At 41.0% G+C, this 24,326-nt stretch overlaps 1 long non-coding RNA gene across 2 annotated transcripts in view; it reads right to left on the bottom strand.

Annotated features, from left to right (window-relative positions):
- Window positions 1–4,665, bottom strand: part of LOC115070791 — a 50,874-nt gene extending 46,209 nt beyond the window's left edge. The window contains exon 1 of one of the 2 annotated variants that reach the window (XR_003849920.1): window positions 4,546–4,665. This is a non-coding gene — a long non-coding RNA (uncharacterized LOC115070791). The remainder of the gene's footprint in view (window positions 1–4,545) is intronic. The other variant, XR_003849919.1, reaches the window with a different exon arrangement.
- Window positions 4,666–24,326: the final 19,661 nt, after the last annotated feature.

Here is a 24,326-nt window from a genome sequence, read left to right as displayed (position 1 = left end):
AGAGAGAGGGAGAGAGAGAGAGAGGGAGAGAGAGAGTATAATTTATGTCTCCACATGTCTTTCATTGTGGGTCCATCTATTGGATTATTGGAGTCTGGTTAACCCACCAAGAGTCAAATGATTGAAAGAGATTGTCTCTGCCCCTCCCAGCAGCCATGTGTTACCACCGTTTCCTTAGGTGGGATTGCAGCTTCTTACCCACTTCCCAATTTCTATGCTGGGATTTTTTTTCTGGTTTGAGCTTGCATGGGACTTGTGCCTGCTGTCACCATTGCTGTGAGTTCATATGAACTAGCTGTCTGAAAGATCCTGTTTCTTTGTGGTCATCCATACACTCTGGCTCTTGTGATCTTTCTGCTCCCTCTTCTGCAATGATTCCTGAGCTTTGGAACACAGAAGTTAGATATATGTGTCTTATTCAGGAATAAGCGCTCTGCAGCCTCTTGTTCTCTGTGCATTGGTCAGTTGTGGGTTTCTGTGTTAGTAACCAATTGTCACATAAGTAAATTTCTCTGCTGAGAGTTATGAGATGCATTAATCTATGGGTATAACAATGAATTATTAAGAGTCTGTTTAATATGATAAGCTTTTAAATCTTATATATGCATGTTTCAATTTGAAAATTCAGAGAGGTTAAGAAACTAATAAACAGCCATGGGTAGGTGGAAGAAGCTTCCTGGGAGGGATGGTAGAATGCAGTAATTTTGAAGAGGGAAAGGGAAGATTAGGCTAGTAAACATTAAATGGGGTGAGGGGAAGGAGAGGAGGGCATAGGAGGGAGTATGGGGAGGGGTAAGCAACACTAATGACTTTTGAAGAAGTCATATGGGAACCTATCACTATAGAAGCTTTATACATCATAATAAGAGATTAACAGGGGTACTATGTCTTTTCTAGACATCATAGACTAAGTAAAAAATAACCCTCAATTCCAGGAATGGACTCCCTTTCTAGAAGATGTTGACCTGGGGTACCACAGACCCTCAAACAATACTGGCCATTGCCTCTGCTCTTGGTTACCCACCAGAACTGGATGGTGAGACCCTATTGCTGAAGACACTGCACACATGAGCTGTAAGACGAACAAGGAGAAATCAAGCTGGTGCTGACTTCAGAGCCTTATCTCTACTGACTAGCGTTCATAGTGCTGGAAGGTGCTATACATGCTACCCAAGGGAAAAATTATGAACCTCACCCAGCTGCGAATCCTGTGAACTGCAATAAACACGTGGCCTGGCAGTATATGCTCACTGGTGCAACAGAGACACAGATATTATGGGAGTAACCAACCACTCTATAATTGGATGTAGGGTCTTTCCTAGGATGGAGCCCATACCTGCCATTGATATCAGGTATAGGAATCTAAGGCTAGACATGTCACAGGACATAAGGAGAAAATAATACTCTTTCTCTACTAAGTAGTTATCAAATGGCTTTTATATTTCAATCCTCAACCCATTTGAAATTTTCCACAAATTCAATGGCTTTCTTTTGCTGGAGACAGACAGGGCTTGATTCCTTGTCTCTTAACTAAGAGAAGGTGGGGATGAGACTGGGAAATGATGTGGATATGCGAATAAGAGACAGAATTTCCTTCCCAGAATGACTGGGCTAACACCAGCAAAAGACATGGGAAGAAAAAGCAAACAAGGTCTTTCTAGGTGACTTGTTATATGCAAAGGGTCTTCCTGTAGCCCCAGCAGGCTTGGAACTTGCTACGTAGACCAGGCTGGCCTCATTCTTACAGAGATCTGCCTACCTCTGCCTCCTGTGTACTAGGATTAAAGGTGTGTGCCACCATGCCCAGTGATCATTTTTCTAATTTTTAAGGTCTCTTAATTAAAAAGGCACCATATTGGGTCTGGGGAGATGACTCTGTGCTTAAGAGCCCTGGCTGTTCTTCAAGTTCTGTTCCCAGCACTCATGTGATGGCTAACAACTATCCATAACTCCAGTTTCAGGGGATCCCTCTTCTGACCTCTACAGGCAATGCATGCATGTGGTACACTTACACACATGCAGGCAAAATACTCATACACATAAAAGAAAAATAAATAAAACAAAAATAAAGTGATCATATTTTTCATAGTAACTCCTCCATAAGCATTAGAATGGGGGAGGAAGAAAAGAAGATGAGGAAAAAAACGGGTAAAAAGAGAGAAATAAAGATAGAGAAGAAAAGTGTGTGCAGTGGTTGGTCTTTATTGTTGACTTGACATGATCCAGAATCATCAAGGAGGCAAATTTCTTGGCATGTCTGTGAGGGAGGTTCTAAATTACTTTCACTAAGGTGAGAAGACCCACCCTGAGTGGGTGGCACCATTTCAAGGGTTGTGGTGCTGGACTGATTAAAAAGAAGAAATGGATCTGGGGATCAGAAATCATCTTTCTCTGCATCTTGGATGGGGATACAATAGAGCCGGTCACTTCCTGCTCTTGCTAACGTGGCTTTCCAGCCATGATGGACTGTACCTTCAAACTGTGAGCCAATGTAAGCCCTTCCCTCCCTTCCTTGAGGTTTTTTAAAAATCAGTTTTTCTTTCACAGCAACAAGAAAGGTAACTAATATACCTCTATATTGTGTCCTGCTGGGCCATGTGCAACTCTGAGCAAGGCACATGATGAAGAAGATAATGTGCTCTCTGCTATATTACCACAGAGGCCATTTGCAATCAGTTTTAGGCACTCCAAGTAAAACACTAGGCTCAACATTTTTTTCCACTTTGTGTGAAAGGTATTTGAGTTGATGTTATAAAGTAAGGGGATGGTAAGCAATAAATATTGCTTGTTAATTTCAGATTACTGTAGAAAGAAAAATAACAAACGATTTAGAAAGGCTGTTCAGTGGCTCTTGTTTACCCTGCCCAATAATATATGAACCAAAGGCAGGTGATAAAATTAGAAGGCATCCCATTTAAAACAGATAAAAGCAGCACTGTGTTGTTTACCCACCATGTAATTATCTTGTAGAAGTCTCACTACAGGATATTATTGTGACAAATAGTTTCAAATAAGAATTAGGCATTTATAATAATAAGAACAACACGTGTAGTCACAACATTCCAACTGAATTACAATCCCTATCCAGCTGTATACAGCCTCATGGAGGCTGCTTAACTACACTGGAAAGTTAAACAAAATTCAACCTGAAATTCAAGGCTTAGAATTTCCTAGTTTTTCCCAAACACTTAGCTCAACTTAGGATCTGCAAGGGGATGTGGTTTTGTTGATTACATATTTTGGTTTTCCATTTTGTATTATTTCAATTTCTTTTTCAATATTTTAAAACTGAGGATTATATTAAGACTCACTTTTTCTTTAGAAGTTTTTGGTGAAATTAAAAATTCAGAGAGAAATGCCCATTTGAGAGTGTAGTGCACATTATGGATGATGAAATTGTTGCACTGGTCACCAAGCAGGATTATTAAATCCTCAAAAATGTTGTTGGTAGTAAGAGCTTCAAATTACTGGCTACACTGAAAAAATAACTGAATGTTTCTAAGTTACTATATCTTTCCTTTTAATGTGGTTGCAACCAGTATAAATGGGACATTTTCTCTCAAGTATCTGGGCTTAAATTCTATTAGGGACATCAGCCATCTATCTACAATTGCTGACAACTTAATAACTTTCTTCCACCATCACAACCAATGCCAGAACAATGAGAAGAGCTTTGGTCAAATCTGCAGCTCGGCCTCCTGAAAACTGGAGCAGCAATAACCAAAAATCCCAAATATTTACTTTTATTGAATTCTATTCTATTAAATTAATTGAATAAAAGCTATTTGTATTTGTAGATATAGCTTGGAAAAGCTTGATTTTCCTAAATTGATCTACAGTCAGAATTATGCCTTATATGAGGCATTCAAATACCTTATCAAGAAAGCTTCTTTATATTTATCAATAGGAAATTTAAGATACACCCATAAATGTATTTGCTATTAAGTATGAGTTTGCATAGTTCCTCTAAGTATGCTCTCAATATGAGGCAAATGAATATAACATCCTGCTTATTAGATTGTTTATAATACCTTTGCATTCTTATTGAATGTGTTGTTGTGTTTCTTTGCTAAATTGAATATAAACTAAGCCTAAGTAGTCGTCAAAATAAACTGACTTTTAAAATTTTAGCACATTTTAAATTGGCTCTAGAGCTTTAGCAGTAGGTCTGGGTCTATAAATGAACCGTTAGTCATGGATATAAATATTCTTTTTTGTTTTTAAAAATCGCTACGGAGGCAAAGAATGAGCAAAAATTCTATTTCCATATTCTGAAATATTTACCATGTGGATTTCAAAGCATTACATTCTACAAGCTTAGCATTTCCTTGGGGAACCATGGCTAAATTAAAGGGAAAGTTCAACACACACACACACACACACACACACACACACACACACACACACTACACCAAGCCCCGGCCTCAGGGCACTGCTCTTTGAGATAACAGAGGATTCTCAGAGAAAATATGGTAAGTCTGTCAAACAAAATTCCCACCACCAAGCAATCACACATCCCCTTGAAAGTCTCCAACCCTCACTCACATCTGCTTCTTGTTTCATTGGGATTTTTCTGATTCTGATTTCAAGTTACTGTCCGTGCCCTTCTCTCCGTACTGTTGGGTCTGTGCTTGCCTTATTTGGACAACCAGTCTTCACCCAATTCCTAACCTCTGGTCTATTCCAATTTTGCTTCTAAAGAAATGTGAATCCTAGTAGTGACGACAGTCCGTCTGTTTGTAGTTATCTCCCGTCTGGATCCAGCAATCTCATTTCTGGGAATATATCCCAAGGAATAGATGTGCATATATAAAAGAGGTGTCTGAGAACTCATATTTATTGCAGAATTGTTAACAACAGCCACAGTGAGGAAACAGCATAGGTATCTATCAGCAGATGAGTGGACAAAGAAAGGAGAATGCTCTTCGCCTTAACATGGAAACTCCTATTTACCTATTTACACTAGGTAAAATATGCCAGACCCAGAAAGCTAAGTCCCATATGATTCCAGTTCTACTCAAATTTTGAAAGAAAGAACACACAGAAGCAGAAAGCAGAGTGATGGTTACCAGGGGTTGAGGATGGGGTTGGGAAGGTTGGAGAGATGCTAGTCAAATAGACAAAATCTGAGTTAGATGAAAGTCAGAGTTCAAGAGGTCTGCTGTATAGTAAAGCACAGAGACTATTAAAAATGTGTTATATTCTCCTGCTAGAAGTCAGTGTTCTTAACCGCTGAGCCATCTCACTTACATGCAGGCAATATATGCATACACATTAAATAAAAATACCAAATAAAATATATTTTTTTAAATGTGTTATATTCTGAAAAATGCAAAAAGAAGAATTAGAGGGAATATAACAGAGTGATAATAAACAAAGAAAAAGTAAACAAAGTAAATTCTGCTCAACATGGTAGCAGGACTCATAATATCTGTTACTGAGGAGGCTGGAGTGGAGGGGTCCAAGTTCAAAACCTACCTCGACAACCTGGACAGTTCATGTCTAGCCTGGGCAATTTAGCAAGACTCTGCCTCAAAATACAAAGTAGCCACAGGAATAAGAGTAATGGGAGGACTTGGAGGTGTGGCAGAGTGTTTGCTTAGCTTATGGAAGGCTTTGGGGTCTGCACCTAGCACCTCAGTCAATCAATTCCATAAGTAGTTTTCTTTGGGTTGTGCTAGACAAAGGTCAGGGATGAGTGCTCAAAGGGACTCTGACCTTGCCTAGACAATAAGTTCTGTATCTTGTGGGAAAAAATATTCATCAAGGAATGAAATGATGCGAAGAGCTCAGAGAGATCAGAAATGTACTTGGTGTTGAAAATAGAATTGAACAGTCATTAAGAAAGGTTATGACAATCTTCTTGAAGAAAGCAGATATGTAAATATAAATGGTGACTTCAAATGTCAAACGGACCAGGGCAGTGGTTCATTAGATAGCTCCTTCTCAGTAACAAATTGTCCCTATATTGAAAGAACACACATTCATCATCTTACAGATTTTGTAGATCAGGAGTCTTGTGACTTAGCTGGCTCAGGGTCCCCACAAGCTCACAATGGCCAGGGTGGATGTCTCATTGGAAAGTTCAACTGGGGAATCATTGGCTTCTTCTTGCCCTTCCATGTGTGTGGGCAGGATTCAGTTCCTCCAGAGCTGGTGGACACGCAGTAGCATCAGTAACTTGCAAACTGTTGTGCAGTCCACCCTCTAGTCCTGGCCCAGTGGTTCCTCTGTCAGAACAAGTACATGAGGAAACCCAGAGAGAGAAACTATGCAGACAAAAGCCACAGGACTTCATTACTTAATCACCTAAGAAACAGCCCTCAGTACTGTTATAAAAAGAGGAGGATGAGTCAAGGTTAAAAATATGAGGAGGTGGGGAATCATTGGAGGCCAAGTATTTGTCCTAGGTGTTCCGGGACCTTCTACTAGGTGCAGAAATTAAAAATCTCATGTTGATTAGACATCTTACAAAGTAACCAAATATCTCTAATATATCGTGTATGTTTCAGGAATTAGAGAAAATCCATAAGACATATATTCACTGGTACAACTATGACTCTATGACTAAGCATCAGGTCATAAATTAAGACCTTTGAAAATACTTTAAGTGGCATATGAAGAAGTCTGACCAGAAGCTAGGGGGAGGCTCAGTCAGTAAAGCACTTGCCTTGCAAGTGTGGAGACCAGGGTTAGATCTCCAGAACCCATATAAAAAGGCTGGACGTAGTGGAGGCATGATCTTGTAATCCCAATGCTGAAGAGGAAGAGCCAGGTGGATCCTTGGGCCTTGCTGGCCAGCCAGTACAGACTGACTGATGAGCTCCAGCTCAAGGAGACACTGTCTTAAAGAAGATGAATGATATTTCTGAGGATAAAACTCAAGGTTCCCTTCTTCTTTGGGTTCCACATCTAGTATCACAATCAACCAGTCCCACAGTAGTCTTCTTGAAGCATCAAAGATCAGGGAGAAGTGTTCAAAGTGACTCTGGCTTTGCCTAGAAAATCAATTCTGTGGTTTTGGGCCTTGCAGAAAGATTCTATACACACACAGACACACACACACACACACACACACACACACATACACGAGATATTTGGTTATTGTATATGCTGTCTAATTCATCAACATGAGACTTGTAATTTCTACCCCTAATGCAAGATCTTGGAAAATCCAAGAAAAACACTTGGCCTCCAACGATTTTCTACCTCCTTATATTTAGAACCTTGAATAGCCTTCCTCTTTTTATAACAGTATTGAGGGATGCTTCTTCTATGATTAGGTTATGAATCCTGTGACTTTTTCCTGGACTAGCTTCTCTCTTTGGGTTTCCAAAGATACTTGTTTTGATGGAGGAGCCACTGGGTAACGTCAGCTAACAATCTGAAATTATTGATGTCATAAGTTCACTAATAACTATTGCCAACAAATGAAGGTCTATATGAGCCACACCATCCCCTGTATGCTCCAGGGAAATGTAGGTGCGTTATTTAGGTGGTCCTGGATGTTTGCCTTACCCTGGCTTTTCTCCATACATTGTACATGAAGACTGAATGGAATGATGTTGAGAAGTCATAAGTAGACATGCACTCCAGGTATAGCGCAGCTACTGTACCCCAGATGCAAACAAAGTCTAACTCTAACCCAAGTACATGAAACTAATATGAATTGCTTAGGCCATATTCCCAGTATTCAAAAACTACTTGAGTTTTACTATGCTGTGATATGCACAGAAAAGATGAAGACAGTTTCAAGATTTTTCTGGATTAGTTACTGGTGCTGAGGACACACATGTGTCTGTTCTACATCTGGAGAATTCTTATGGTTTGAATCTGGAATGCCCTCTGCACAAGCTCATTTTTTAAAAAATACTTTATTTATTATTATTTTATGTATAGCATAGTGCCTGCATGTATGTAAGTGCATTCATGTCATGCAGTGCCCAGAAAGTCAAAAAAGAGTGTCGGATTCCCCTGAACTGGAATTATGAATGGTTGTTAGCTGCCATGTGGGTGTTGGGAACCAAATCCAGGTCCTCTGCCAGAGCAGCCAGTGCACTTAGCTGCTTAGCCATCTCTCCAACCCCCATACCCATATAATCTTAATATGGAACATCAATTAGATTAGTAAGGTCCAGTCTGCTTCAGGGCATAGAGCCAGAGATGATCAGGGTCTAGTGTGCAATGTTCATACAAGCAGAATACCCTCCCATAACATGCACAGGTCCTGAAAGAGCCTAGCAACATCTTCAAGTTCCAAGTGAAATTTGAGTATATACATGTCATGTATATACATATCTCTTTGTTCTTAAATTCTGAGCTAGAGAAAAGTACTCTCAATTTCAGGTTAGGATACAAATGCCACTATATATACTCAGAGATAGTCAAGCTTGGCAGGTCCCAAGGCTAACAACACTGAGAACACAGATGCGGTACAGAAAACTGAGTACTTGATTTTGTGATCTTTTGAACCACATTTCCTGTCTTTTCGGAAGAAGGCACCTGACTGGGCATGGTGGACACACCTGTGATATTTGCTCCTGGGAGGCTAAGGCAGGATTGTTGAGTTTAAGGCTGTCCAGGGATACAGAGATACACAATGAGACCCCGTCCCAAACAAATAAGCATACCCCTCAAACAAAATAAAAAACAAGGTCCTGGAATTCCCAGATTCAAGTATGCCCCTAGGTCTGGTCCCCTGCTGTAGGAATCCTGAGGAGGCCCATTAAGTGTTTGGGCTATTTACCCACCAACATTAAACACGGAGATAGAAAACATGGTAACATAGGTCAACTTATTCCTCCAAGGCGTATGTTGATTCTAGAGAGTGTCAGACAATGTGGGAAACAATATACTTTGTTGGAACTGGGCTGTGAGGAGGTTCCCACAACCTCTAACCTATTGTGTTTTCTCCGGACCCCTTCCATCAGTTTTTGAAGGCAGAAAGTAATCTCTGAAGGTGCTTGATAATTCAAAACCGAAAACAAAAACACACTTCCAATGTATTGTGCTTTTATAAAATCTGGTCTGGTTCAGCTGACAGATGAGCTGATTGATGTGATCAGCCCAACAACCAAGCTAGTCCTTCTCCTTGACGAATCCCACCCTGTTCTCGGTAGCAAGACTGGCCACAGAGAAGTGGAAAAGACAGAAGAATGAGGCCATCTCCAGGAAATGCTTCCCCAGGAATGCAATTTCATGGATGAAGTCTCCCAGGCAAATGGCCCCAAATCCCCTGGGTGTTGCTCAGTCACTATCAGAGCGGTGGTCTTAATCTTAACCTCGCCTTCTTCATGTTTCCGGATGAGTTCCAGGACAGGCTTCAGATTGGAAATATTTCCAGGTGTACAACAGAGGTCAAGTAATGTTTATCAGCCACTTCCAAAGAATGAGGTTTCAAGTCCAATCTTCGGACTGGCACCTTGTTATGCTGCAGCACAAATGACTCTAGTCCCTTATACCTGAGCTCTCTGACCTTCCCCTCTCTCTTTGCCAAAAGTGCCTGCTTTGCCTGGGTGGCTTCAAGGGTTTGGTAAGCCTTCCTTGTTTTCAGGAGATTTTCTGGAACCAAAGGGAACTTTTTCCTTTCTTCTTCTCTGCCATCTTCCTGTTGCCACACTGATGGCATTGCTGTTAAAGCTCAAGCTTTGAATGTTTGGTTCTCAGCTTGTGGCACTACATTGAGGGCTGGAAAGCCTCTATGTGATAGTGCCAGGCTGGTATAAATAGACCGCCATAGGGGCCTTTGGATTATGCTCACCTATGATTCTGATCCAATTTCTTTTATTCCCTTGTTGGCTGTTGTCTCGTTCAATTTCTGTTACAACTTAGGGAAGGGATTATTTTAGCTGACAATTCTGGGCTACAGTTCATCACAGCAGAGAAGCTGACGTGGCAGGAAGTTGGAATAGTTAACTATATCACATCCACACTCAAGTGCAGGGAGAGAATAAACACAAGCATGCATATTCACACTCAGTGTCTGCTCTGTAGTCCAGAATCTGCCTAGGGAATGGTGCCACCGGAGGTAGACTGGGTCTTCCCACGTACTTGGTGTACTCAAGTCAGTCCCCCATAGACATGCTCACAGGCCAACCTGATCTAGACCATCCCTCTTGGAGACTCTTCCCACGTGATTCTAGATGGTGTCCAATTGACAATTAAAACTAATTATCACAGCTGCCATTCCAAAAAGCACTCGCTGCACAAGCCCACCATTCCGCATTCCAGCACATTTTCCTTGATATGATGGACGGCGACTCTCTGAAACCATGAACCAGAACAAACCTTTCTTCCATTGAGTTGTTCTGTCAGGCTCAGGAGATGGGTCATTGGGTAAAGTGTTTGCTATGGAAACCTAAATATCCAAGTTCAGCTCCCCCACACCTGTGTAAAAACCAGGCATGGTGGCACACATCTGTAACCTCAACACTGTGGATCAGAGACAGGTGGATCTCAGGAGTTCACTGATCAGCTAGCCTAGACAAAACAGCTAGCTTCAGGTTCACTGAGAGAGCCTGTCCCAAAAACATTAGGTGGAGAGCAACAGAAGATACTGGGCATTAACCTTTGACCTCAACATATGCATTCTGGGTGTACAGACATAACACACACACACACACACACACACACACACACATACACACACACAAAGTAAATTTGTAAAATTTGTTTCTGGGGGCTGAGGAGGTGGTTCAGCCCTTAAGAGTGTTTACTGCTTTTCCAGAGGACCTAAGTTGGTTCCAATCACCCACATGAGACATTTCACAGCCATCTCCAACTTCAGCTCCAGGGGATCCTATGTCTCCTGCCCTTTATGGGAGCCAACACACATGGCATTCACATATACCACACACACATACATTTTTAAAAATTATAAACCAGTTGTTTCTGTCAGATACTTTGTCACAGCAATGAGAAAACAAGTACTCCAAAGGCTAACCCACACTTGCGCACGTCTCATCTCTCCTCTGTGGAGACGTTTTCTTATGTTATCGGTCAGGCTGCCGGCCCTGTATAAATAATAGAATTGTTCTATTTACTTTAATATGAATACTATGGAAGCAAGGCAAGGCAGAAGGCTAACTCCACTCAGTGGACTTTCGCACACTGGGACATCAGTAGGACATGGGCGAGAGATATTTCTCAAGGGATGCGCTCACAGCTTCTCCCTGGATAACATCACTTGAAGGGCTATCAAAGTTTCCCATCAGGGGATGGGTCCTGTCCTAGGAGGCAGCAACATGTGACCGCATCAAGCAAGGTAATGTCAGATCCCCCTGATTATATCTCAGTTTTCTTGGTGCTCTCCATGGCCAGATAAAACACCACAGGCAATGGGCTCTCTGGTCACTGCTGGCAGCTATGTGCCTTTGGGACTCAGTGTTGAGATCAGGGGTAAACCTTCCTTCCACAGGCTGTGTCAGAGCATGCTGTAGGGGAAAGGTCTGGAAAGACAGTTATACACAGCATATTTCAACCCATATGGCCAAACCAGGTGGAGAAAAGATCTCCTGTTTTGAGGACATTCCAAGCCACAGGGCAGGTTTGGAGATTCTCAATGGACTCAGAGCCTCTGCCACACACCGTTCTGGCTCTGTCCCAAGGCAGCATCACTATGTCCCTAAACTGATGCAGATGTGGAAGGACACACATGCAGAGCTCTTCCATCTGCTGTTATTAGGTGCCGCTCCGTCTCCTTTACTGTTGTGTCTGCAGTTAATTTGACCCAGCTCAGGAGAGATCAAGCCTGACATTGAAACCATTAGATTTTGTTTTTAATTTAGAAATTTTGTAAGTGAAAGCTACAATTCACTTCTTTCTCTAAGACACAACCCATTAAATGTGTCTTCAAATCCTGTTGACAAAATGTCTGTTTGAGTTTTATTCACTTGCCAGATGAGTGAGTCTGTGTGTCAGGTGCTAACCTGGTAGTTTTTTCTTCATAGAAAACCAGTTCCTTGGGGGAAAGCCAAGCATCATGCTTCTTGTACTGTCAAGCCATAAGACCTGCAGGCCCCAAATGAAAGAGCCAGCAGGTCCCTCTTGACAGGTCTCTGTGACCCTATCAGCTTTTGCTCCTTAGCTCACAGATTTGTAAATACCTTGCAGTCCCCTGCTTCACCAACAGAGCGCACCCTGTTTGCGGTTCATTGAGGACTCCATGCATTAGGTATACCATGAGCACAGCATAAGTGGCTCACTGAGATGACAGGACTGTGTCCCAGAGCCGTATTCTACCTAGGACTGTATGTGTGTTACTTCACCTCATTCTAAAAGTAACCCCATGAACCCATTCTCCTTTCTTTTTTTTAAATGATTTTTTAAATTAAAACTTTTGTGTATTTCATACATAACAGCTCAATAACTTTCAATCATCTTTATATTCACTACTCACGTCCCCACTGGCACCCTGCCACCTCCCCCTCCACTGGATCCCATATACTTGGTCATCCCTCCCAGGCCCACTGGGTTGTCAGTGTCCCCAGCCGTTTCCCAGTACAAGTCCATCCACTGAATCTAGTCAGCCTCTCTAGCGTCCCTTGTTTTAGGAAGATCAGCTCTTCTTCATCTAGCAGCAATCAGTTGCCAACATTCCTTCAGATAAGATTGATGTCTATTGTTCATTTTCCCATTTCTGTGCTGGGTTGTTGTCTGCCTGAATTTGCATGGGACTTGTGTATGCTGACACCATTACCATAAAATCATGTAAGCAAGTTCTCAGGAGCTTATAGGACTCTGTTTCCATATGGTCATGAACCTCCCCCCCCCTAGCTTTTAGAATATTTCCACCCCCTCTTCTGTGAAGGTCCCTGAGCCTTGGGTGGATGAAGGGGTCCTGTCCAAGGACCATTATTTAGCAGACTCTTGATCTCTACACTTTGGCTATTTGTGACCTTTTCTGTTCCTGGCCCTCCGTTGTATGAGGGATCTTCATTATCGAGAACTGAGAGATTCGTTAGTGTCCTCTTTATCCCTGTTCTATGTTCCATGAGCATTAGGTATAGAGTTTAAATTGCAGATGTGTCCCTTTCTATAGATAATGCATTCATTTGTTTTCTCATTGCTGTGAGCAATGTTCTTGACAGAAACAACTTTAGTGGAGAAAATATTTCCTTTGGTTCAGTTTCAGGTCATTTGGGAGGAGGCATTCAGAGCATTTCCATGGCAATGACAGTGTGTGGAAAAATCTTCTATCATGGTAGGTCAGGAATCAGAGACTTCAAAATCTCTCTTAGTAGCCTGTGTCTGTCAGGTAGAAACATCATCCCAGAAGTTCTACAACCTTCCAAAGTCTTACCGCCAGCTGAGGACTGAGTATTCAAACACATGAGCCTGTGGTGGACATTTCACATTAAAACCATAACAATAAGTAAAACAAAGATTTTCCTAGGTTTGTTGATGTTCTAGAAGTCCTGTGAGGCTGGAGAGATGGCTCAGCAGTTAAGAGCACTGGCTGCTCTTGCATAACACCTGGGTTTGAATCCCAGGACCCACATGGCAGCTAACAACCATAACTCCTGTTCCAGGGGATCCAATTCCCTCTTCTGAGCTCCTCTGGCACTGCACGACACAGGTGCATTTACATACATACAGGCAGTAGACTCATACACATAAAATAAATAAACAAATTGGAAAAAAAAGAGAGTTGGACCTGAAATCTACTCCTGAATCCTGTCTGTTTGTTTCCAATCAAGTCTGGACAATTCACTGGTGCCTTTTGAACACCACAATGACTTTATGTCCTCTGCCCATGATACTAACTAACTCCATTTCCTCAACACCAACTTCTACATTCCTTCCTTTATTCTACTTCCTCCACAGCCTATGAACATATGGGGGCACTATAGGCTTGTATGGACACGTGGGGCTGTGGGTATGCTATTGCCATATGCTAGAAGACAGAGTGTTTGACCTCAGTTGATATGAATCATTGGAAAACAAATTATTTAGTTTGCTTAAGTGTTTACATTCTTAAAACTCAGCTGGAGAGATGGCTCAGTGGTTAAGAGCACTGACTGCTCTTATAGAAGACCTGGGTTTGAATCTCAGCACCCACATGGTGGCTAACAACAACTTGTAACTCTAGTTCCAGGGGATCTGAAACCCTCTTCTCTCCTCCACAGGTACTGCGCAACATGGGTGTGCTTACCTGCAGGCATAACATTCATACACATAAAGTAAAAATAATTAAAAAAAACTCTTCAAATCATAGTAGAGTCATTTGATTCAAATTCTCTGATGAACTATTCTGGACCTGACCACGTGATGAACTTGCCTTATGCCACCTGTAATGAACCAAATGTCTATGTCCTCCTAAAGTTGATTTGTTGTAGCCTTAGCCCTCAGTGTTGCTGTATTTGGTATAAGAAAGTAACTGAGGTTAAATTAAGTCATAAGGGTGGAGCCCTGATCCACTGTGGTTAGTGTCTTCATAGGAAGAAAGAGCAGAAAGTGGAGGACTCAGATCTCCTAGTATATCACTCAAAATGTCCTCATAGCACTTTTTGAAAATTTTTGAGGAATCTCAAACAGAAAACTGATACATGGTTTTCCTAAACTTACCAAATGGGTGATTGACAGATCAAGAATAGGTTGAGGGTCTCCTGAACTCTGCCAACTGTGGGTTCCCTAAGGCACAGAAACAGCCATAGAATTAGTAGGACCTTACTGCTGGGCTCTGAGTGTTGAAGTAAACAGACTACAGAAGCTTCTGGAGTCTTGTATTCTGTTCTTGTGTTCATGGTAATAAACACATAATGAAGAAAATATCACACCCTAATAGAATGATGATCCTGCCTGCATAGAATGTTAGTGATAATAAAGAAAACATGGTAAAGGACTTAAAGAATGGGACTTAGAAAGTTAAATAAATATAAGTGACAGTGTTTTGGATGGCACTCATGCAAAAGACTAGAAAACCAGTTTGTTGGTAAGTACGTTGGTCTGAGGTTGGCAAGAATTGCCTGATGATAATGTAATATTGAGTTCCCCAAACACCAAATCACATGAGCTCCACAGGCGCTTAGAGACAGAACACTTATCATTATGATTCATAACAACAAAGCAAATTTAGAAATATCGTAAATAAGAGAAAATATGAAAGAGACAGGAAACAAGTAAATTTCAGTACAGTGGTGACAGAATGGCAGTTACACGGTCTTCCTTCTCCCTGTACGTCATTATATGTTGTGAGATATCACTGGACTAAATGCTATTCTGCTAGGTAGCAGGATTAAAGCATTCAATGTAGAAGAATCCTCCAAATGTGTTCAGAGGAGAGATCATCATGGAAGATAATTTCTTTTTCATTTTAGAATAATTCCCACCAGTGTAAGCAGCTTTATTCAAATACATCATCTCTAAGGAATTTTTGTCAGCCAGGCAAAACAGCTGGACCTCAAGCAATCTTGTGTTCTAAACAAAGCTACTTCCTGTGAGCACCATTCAGAACGTGTAGACCCTGATGAGTCTTGCAGCAGAGGGGGTAAGGAAAAGAAATGGTGGTAGGGTTGGGGGCTGCTTTGGAATGCTTTTCTTTCTTATTTTTGGTTTGCTGTGTTCAGTGTTCTGAGATAAATATAGTTTTATGCAAAGAAAATGCTCTTACAATATTCAGTTATCCTCTAATTAAACTCCCTTCAGCAGTAAATATTGACTTAGCGATGTGTGCTGTTTTCCAATGCCCTAGAGACACTAGATTGTGTCCTGCTCTGTCCCCAACATGGGCTTTCTCTTCTGATGGGGTCAGATATAGAGTGAGCAATACTGTTCAGCTTCTTCTCATCAAACAACAGCATTGTTAGCCAGTCAGGTATTAGCAGGCTTGACGTTATTGAGGATGATCACCTCACCACAATCAGCAGCTTGTCAGATCAAGAACTGAAGCACAGCCTGAAGGGACGGCTCAATGGTTAGAATACCGGACTGTTGCTACTGCTACTGAGAACCCAGGTTCAAGTCCCAGCACCCATGTGGCATGGTGGCTAACAGCCATCTGTAACTGTAGTTCCAGGGGATCCAATGCCCTCTTCTGACCTCTGTGGGCACTACATGACATGGGTGCATCTGTCTACAAGCAGGCAATACACTCATACACATAACATAAAAATAATAAAATATTTTTAAAAGGAATGAAACACTAAGATTTTGATTAGTAGTCAAAATAATGGGATTTGAGTTGTATCTCTGGTTCCATGTGATATTATGGGATTCTAATAAAAACAAAAACAATTCACTGCCAGTCCTTTAAGACTTAATGCAAATGTAGGGGGCAAGGAGAGGCTGGCTGGAGAGATGACTCAGCAGTTAAGAGTATATATTGCTGAAGACTCAAGTTTGGTTCCCAGCACCCATGTCAGAGGGCTCATAACTAACTGCCTGTAACTTCGACTGCAGAGAATCTGATACCCTGTTCTGAACTCGATAGGCATCTGCACTCATGCCCATACCCACACAGAGACACACACAAATCCACATGACTTTAAAAATAATAAAAATTAATCTTGTCAAACATTTTTACTTATTTTTGTCTTATGTGTATATTTTGCCTACATTTATGTAAGTGCACCCATCTCGTACAGTGCTTGTGGAGGTCAGAAGTGGGCATCAGATTCCCTGAAACTGGAGTTATTGGATGGTTGTTAGCTGCCATGTGGTTGCTGGGAACTGAAGCTAGCTCCTCTGCAAGAGGAGCCAGTGCTCTTAACTGCTGAATCATCTTTCCATCCCCTAAAAATAAATCTTTAAAAAAGAACTAATGTGGGGCTGGAGAGTCAACTCAGTGATTAACACTGCCTGTTCGTGCAGAGACCTTTGGTTCAGTTCCCAGCACCCACATGGCAGCTAACAACGATCCATAACTCCAGTTCCAGGGGATCCAATGCTCTATTCCGACCTCTGCCAGCATTTTGTGACACAGGTGCACTTACACGCATGCATGCAATACACTCATACACATAAAATAAAAATAATAAACTATTAAAAAAGAAATTAATGCAAATAGGCCTGTCAATCTTCTGAGCAGGAAAATACCTGAAAAGGAAATTTCTGTTTTAGAAGCTTTAAGAAATTCTACAAATTTTACCTAAACATATAAGACAACATAGCAGTCTGTCCAGCCATTTCACTCTCACCCTGCAAGAGTCTTTTCGTCTGCAATTTTTTTTGATCAACCATTATTCTGTAATAAACTACGCATGTCTTCTTCACTATCCTCTGTGTCTTTTCTGAATGCCTTCAATGGAGAACATAGGCTGGGAGCTGAGGCAAGCCTGGGGTGAGATCCTGGTAGTGCAATAATATCTTCAAGTTACAAACAAAATCACCACATTCACAACTAAGGTGCTAAGGAACTAAGATTGGTACTCCCCACCTATTAGTCTACTTTTGTTCTTTAGAAATAATATCTAAGTAAAAATCATTTTTGGAAGAAAAGGTTGAATGAACAAATGAAAATCTGGTTCTTTGATTCAAATAAGACAAAATATTTGGGTAATGTTAAAAGATAAAAAGTATTTGGGAGCTGTTATCTAATCCTTAAAAGACTTTAGGGTTACCTCTTCAGAGGGAGCAATGTTAGAGCAGCAAAAAGCCCCATTAATGAAAGAAAGAAAGAAAGAAAGAAAGAAAGAAAGAAAGAAAGAAAGAAAGAAAGAAAGAAAGGAAGAGAGAGAGAGAGAGAGGGAGGGAGGGAGGGAGGAAGGAAGGAAGGAAAGAAGGAAGGGTGTATGGGAGATGTTGGAGGGGAGGGAGTGGGCGTAGATTTGATCAAAACACCTTACATGCATGTATGAAATTCTCAATAAAGTTTTTTAAAAGTTAAAAAATAAAAATCTCTAAGTTTCAAAAAAAAAAAAAAAAAAGATAAATGTGGATCAGCAAGACGGCTCAGCAGGTGAAGGCATAGGCCACCTAGCCTGAATACCAGAGTCTGATAATCCCGGGCCTCCGTGGTAGAAGGAGAAAATTAACTTTGAAAAGGTGTCCTCTGACCTCCACAGGAGCATCATGGCAAGGTGGTAACCGCCCCCCCCAATAAATGTAAAAATAAAGAAGATAAATGTAGACACGTTGACATTTTAATGAATTAGAAGCCTGTGAGATGGTTCAGCAGTGGATAAAAGTAAGCACCAGAGTTCCATCCCTGTGACTCACATGGTCAAAGGAGAGAAACAATGCATGCATTGCCCTCCGATTTCTACATGTATACTATGGCTCAAGTGCATGTGTGTGTATCTGTGTGTGTGCATGTCCACACACACATAAATAAACAAATACGTAAATAAAATTGTAATGGATTTGTTTGAGTGGGCAGAGATCAGTCAGAGCATAGAGTGATACTGGACCACAGCTGCTTAGAGCTCCAGAAGCGGGAGTGAGAGGAAGACATGCATATGGTGTTTGGGATTAGTGTAGAGAGTACTTGGTGTACTATGGACACTAATCTCTGTCAGATGTGTAACTAGCAAAAAATATCCTCCTATTGTGTAGGTTGTCTCTTCACTCGAAAAAACATGTTTGCATAGATGACAGCAAAATAGAAGCTAATTGTCTATGTAAACAAGGGAGACTACCGACCCTGGAGGGAGGAGATAGGGGAGCAGAGCAGAGTACAGTGGTGAGTGGGGTATTTTCTTGACCTATGCTATCTATTTGCATGAAATAGACTTATTCAATCAGTATAATAAAATAGAAAAGAAATATGTATGGACTGCAGTTAGATACAAGCTCCTTCCAAATACGATGTGTTAAAATTACATGAGAATAAAATTATATCACTGAATTTCTATAAACAAATATATAACATTTACTAAAAACTAGAAGTCTGTGGAAGTCAGGCACTGCCTCATACCTATAATACTAGCACTTGGGAGGCACAGGCAGGAAGACTGACATGAATCCAAGGCCATCCTGGGCTATACAGTGAGATCCAGGCAAGCCTGGACCCTGTCTCAGGAAATAAGAAAAACAAAAAACAACAACAACAAAAACAAAAACAAGCAAATGAAACCAAATAAGCAAAAAAACAAAAAAGCAAAAAAAAAAAAAAATTGTGGACGCAAGACAGAGAACAGATTTTATTTGTTAGATGGAGTATATCTAGTTAGTTTAGACTGCTAACGTCTTCTTAGAGGTTAGGTGGTGGGTTTTGATTGGTTAAGCTTCAAGCTTCATTTCACTCTAAACCAAGCTGTTATTCAGTTTTCTTAAGCAGAAACCCAAGGTCTTGGGGCCTTTCCAACCTGAGAGCCTCCCCACTAACTATTTTATCATGAACGGTGACTCCTAAATAGAAAAAAGCCCCTCGTCCCTAATTCTGCAGTCCTGTGCTTGCTCAATTACAGTTCTTCCTCAGCCTTTCTAAACTAGGAAACAAGTGTTCAGCTTTCCCTCCCTAACCTCCTCTTCGCTGATCTCACAGATATAATCTCAGACTCAGTGGGGATGACCTAGACAAAAAAGGTTGCATATAAGCTCTTGTCTGTAGTTATTACTCTGCTACGCACATAGACACAATAAAACTTTACAGGCACAAATCCTGAATTAGTCTTATAAGTGAAATCTGACTATGCCTATTCAAAAAATAAAAGAGACAATTGGGCAATGTGTTAAACGGTGTCCAGAAGACAAGTCCTAATGCCACCAGTTCTTTACCCCGTGAACAGCTTAGAGGAAGACGGAACATAAGAAAAGAAATCCCCACACAGAGATGATGTCTTCCGAAGGGGTTCCCTTAGCTGTGTAACTCTTTATGCCATACAGTGAAGGGTGATTCAGATCAGTTTAAGAAGGAACATCCATTTGGATGAGAAAAGAGTTCAGATGAACTTAACCATAAAAGTAGAGGAGCAGAGATACCCCAGGAGACAAGATGAAGCTCTCCTGCAGGATCTTTTCTGAACTGTGCCCTTGGCTAGGGGATTTAGTTTACCAATGCTTCTGGTTAATGTGTAAAGAAACTTACCTATTCCAGATATGCTAACCCTAAATAATTTAGCATTTATAATGCTCCATCAAATGAAAGTTGCCATAGAAATGCAAATTATTATCTTATGATGAGATACCATCAATTGAATAGAAAGTAAAATGACTCTCCACTTAACTGGCTGACTGAGCACACTGCACTCCTGTCTCAGGCATCCACCATATTTACCCACAGCAGATAATTATTCACCTTCCTACTTTGATTCATATGCTGCACTTAAGAATAGGCCTGGGTAGCTTCTCTTCAGGGATCACCCCCATCATTTTATTGTGACATTCCTCAGCAAATTGAACAAAATAGTTGCCATAAATCCCAGATGAGAAGCAGTACATCTTCATTATAGTAATTATATTTTATGTGGAGGCTTTTTTCATATAAAAGAAATCAGTATCGAGGTTTTCAATTAAGTTCAAAGGAGAGTAAATTGCTAGTGGCAATAACTTCATCTGAAGCCCAGTTGTTATTATGAAGATTATTTTTTAACCTAGGATAATTTTTCACGAGGCCTCTTTTCTTGGATAAGAGGGTAGACTCACTATTTAACTTCCATTAAGAAGATCAGGAGCATGACAGAATGCATGAAATTGGGGGGGGGGGGTTGCAGAGGGGGGAGGGGTCTAAATTTGATTAAGATCTATTATATGAAATGCACAAAAACCCAATAAAATATACACATATAAAAAAGATGAGCACAGAAAATATAATCAGAAGCTGGGAGGCAGCAGGCATCCTACTGCACAAGCTACTGTTTCTGTTTTCCATTTGAACTGCAGGGAGCATGTCATGCCTCACCTGTCTTCTGTAGGGTGATTAGATGGACATGTGATCTTTGTCCTCTGGAGGGAGATCCATAGCCTATAATGAGTAGATTATCAAAACACAAGGAAAACCCAAGCTTTGATGCCTGATGAATAGGGGCAGATGAAATTAATCAATTAATTAATGGGGGTAGATTAAAGCTTATAATTCTCAAATCGATGGAAAATTATAACATTTTCTACAAAGAATCTATTGGAAATTTACTGTGCAAAGTAGTCTAGGAAAAAGGAGAGAGAGAGAGAGAGAGAGAGAGAGATAGAGAGAGAGAGATGTGTGGTATGTATCTGATGTATGTATGTGAGTGAAGGCACAATCATACTGATACACACATACCATCCCATGTTTGGAAGTTGGAAGACAACTTTGAGGAGACATAATCACCTTCCACCCTGGGTTTCTGGGACTGAACTCAGGACTTCAGACTTTGTCCACAAGAACTTCTGCCAGTTGAGCCATCCCACTGCTCTGGGAGCTAACTTTTTAAATGATGTTTACTTATTTGTAAAAGTGCTGCAGTTTGGGTATGAAGTGTCTTCTGAAGGCCCATGTGTTTATAAAAGCTCCATATCTGGCCTATGGCCTATTGGGAGGTAGTGGAGCCTCTAAGAGGAAGAGCCCAGCGGGAAGAAGTTACATCACTTGGTCATGAAGGGGATATTAGTTCCTGAACCTGTCTCTCTCTCTCTGCTTCTTGGCTGCTGTTTGGTGAACAGCTTTGCTCTGCCAAGTCCTCCCCATGATTATCTACCTTACAATGGAGCCAGGTAGCGGCCTGTGTACTGAACCCTCTTGAAACCTGGAGCCAAAATAAACATTTTCTCCTTTCGAGATGATTTTGTATTTTGCCACAATGATGGAAATCAGTACTGTTTGCAGACAATAAATGACCTGAGATACATAGGAATCTGGGAGGATGAGGAGGCGAGATAACATTTGCAAACAATCTGAACTTTGAAAATGCTGTGGTATTAAATAACTTTATCTCAATACTTTATAACTATGGCATACAAATAGACTTAAGCCATTTTATGTCTATAGGTCTGTGCTAACTTTTGCATGACTGTGGCCGAAATATATGAAGGGGAATAAAAGGAGCTCAAGAGAAAAATTCAGTTTGCCTCCTGTTTCAAAGGGTTTGGACCACGTTCACTTGGCCCCATGTCTTGAGTAGAGCATCCTGGTGCTGAAGGTAGGTGGCAGAGGATGCCTGTTTACATCATATCAGAGAAAAAGCAAAGAGTTCCAGAGTAAGGGGTAAGGGGTAAGGGGTAATAATACCCCAAGGGATATATATACCCTCAGGAAACCACTTCTTTACCCTGGTCCTCCCTGTAAAGTTTGTGAAAACAAACTCCCAAAACACCACCACCAGATGTAGACCAACTTTTCAATACATGAGCCTGTTTTAGTTGACATTTCATATCCAAACCCTAGCGAGCTTTTATATTTTAAAGTATTTTGACACATATATTTCATACTATTGAGACTTAGAAGGGAGGGTGAAACAAAGGCTAATTGATTTTCAAGAATTCAAAATGAGGTGAAGAAACTAGAGATGGAGCTGAAGTAAACCTTTTGGTAAATGCTTCATAGCTAGAGTTCTGTCCTGGATGACTGATTTGGAAAGTTAGAACAATGGGGAGAAGGTATCTTATTCCAGGTAATTCTCTAATTTGTATTGTGACTATAATTCTAGACCTAATTTAGAATAGAACTAATATGTATGGATTTGATGCAATGCATATGACTTGCATGTTTGTGCATGCATACATATCAGCTTTATATATCTTGTTTTTAAAGTGCTTTAAAATAAGCTGCAATAAAACAAATTTAAAAACCGTTAAGATAAATTGATACAGGATATAACCTTGATTCTTTTGTGTAGCAGGTGAAATGTTTAAGAAGGGAGACTGAGCTAGCAAGGTCTATAATTCAAAGGCGAGGACAGTTTTGAGACTGTGTGTGTGTGAGCTTGCAAGGTGAGACAAAAAAAAAGTGAGGTATGATCAGGTGGTTGAATAGACAACTTTATGCCATAAGATGCTGTGATGCTTGCTCTGTGTTGTTGACTGGAATGGATTAAGAGATGCCTAAGACTGGAAAATACAGGTGTGTGTCTGTGGGAGCTTTGTACACAGGATTAGCATGTAGGCCAGTGAGTTGGGGAAGCAGGAGAGCCCCTGTAAACAGGAACAGCACCATTAGATGAGAAACTTTCCAGTTGAAGAAGGGAAGTTAGATAAAGGTAGCAACAAATCTAAATGTTTCTTCTCTGAGTGACTGTCTGTCTCTGCTGCCTCTGACTGACTTCAGACTTCAGCTACATTCATCTTTTGTCAGGGTGCAATACCAGTGACTCTCCAGGGATCTAGGTTTTTCCAGGTCAGACGGAAACTGCTGTCATCCCACTTCTAGAATTGGGTTCCTGGTCCTCTGCCTCACCAAGGTGCAAGCAGCCATTGTTGAACTGCAAAGTCCTCATCATTTCAGCCAGTCCAATAAACCCCCTTTCCTAACATGTGCGTACACTCTTATTGCTTCTGTTCCTTTAGAGAACCCTGTCAGTTGCCCATGACAATGCAATTTCTATTGAAGGAGTGAAGGAATCACTACCCATATTATGGCCCTTTGGAAATTGATAGATTAGCAGAAACAGGGTAGCAACACAAACTTCTGTCCCCTTAGAGCTGGCCATAAAAGTAATTTCTGACCTACCTTCCCTGAAAGCAAGTCACAGAAGCTTATTCAAATATAAGACCCTTGTATCTCCCCCCGGACAAAGAGGAAAGGGATATCTCAGAGAGGTCAGGAAGAATCCAAACAGACAGGATTTGCTGAGTCCCCTAAGATTATTTCCACTCGATCATACCTTGCCTTGTCCTCCAAGCCTAATTATGCCTGACTGTCGATAAACACACAGTTTCCTCCAGGACTTTGTTTCTGAAGGCTCTTGTGCCTCATAAAACTTTTATTAAATAAATTTGTCATGCTGTTGTCTAGTTCATCTGTCATTTTTGTTACAGGGGTCGTACCATGAATATAGTGATTGCTGAAAACAGACATGATTTTTTTTTCTCCTGTAAGATGAAGTATGACCAGTGTTTGGCGCAGCATGAAGAACGTTTTCTGTGCTTCATGTCATTTAGTTTTGTATTCTTTGGCAACCCCACGAAGTAGGCACTATAATTATTTTTAATCAGGAATCATAAAGAGGCTTAAAAAGATAAATAGCATGTTTACCACCAGGAAGCGTGTGCCTGTAGTTCTAATCCGGGACCTCAAGACTTCGCTTCCCTCTTAGGCTGTGCTCTCTTGTTGTTAGCTATAATGGGGTCCTTCTCACCATGAGGCTGGAGCACTGTTAGTCACATGGGAAAGACTGATCAACGCTGCTGTGACCACTCACCAGATTACTGTGGTTCTCAGTCCTCCCCTGAGCACATTCTTTGTGCAGTGAAGTGGTTATTATAGAAACTCCCAACTGGCCAAAGTACAGAGACTGGTTGTCTGCGGAGTACTC

The sequence above is a fragment of the Nannospalax galili genome, unplaced genomic scaffold, assembly GCF_000622305.1.
Source record: "Nannospalax galili isolate Female #2095 unplaced genomic scaffold, S.galili_v1.0 scaffold437, whole genome shotgun sequence".
In the NCBI taxonomy this organism is placed as follows: Eukaryota; Metazoa; Chordata; class Mammalia; order Rodentia; family Spalacidae; genus Nannospalax; species Nannospalax galili.
This window is presented reverse-complemented; position numbering and strand designations above follow the sequence as displayed.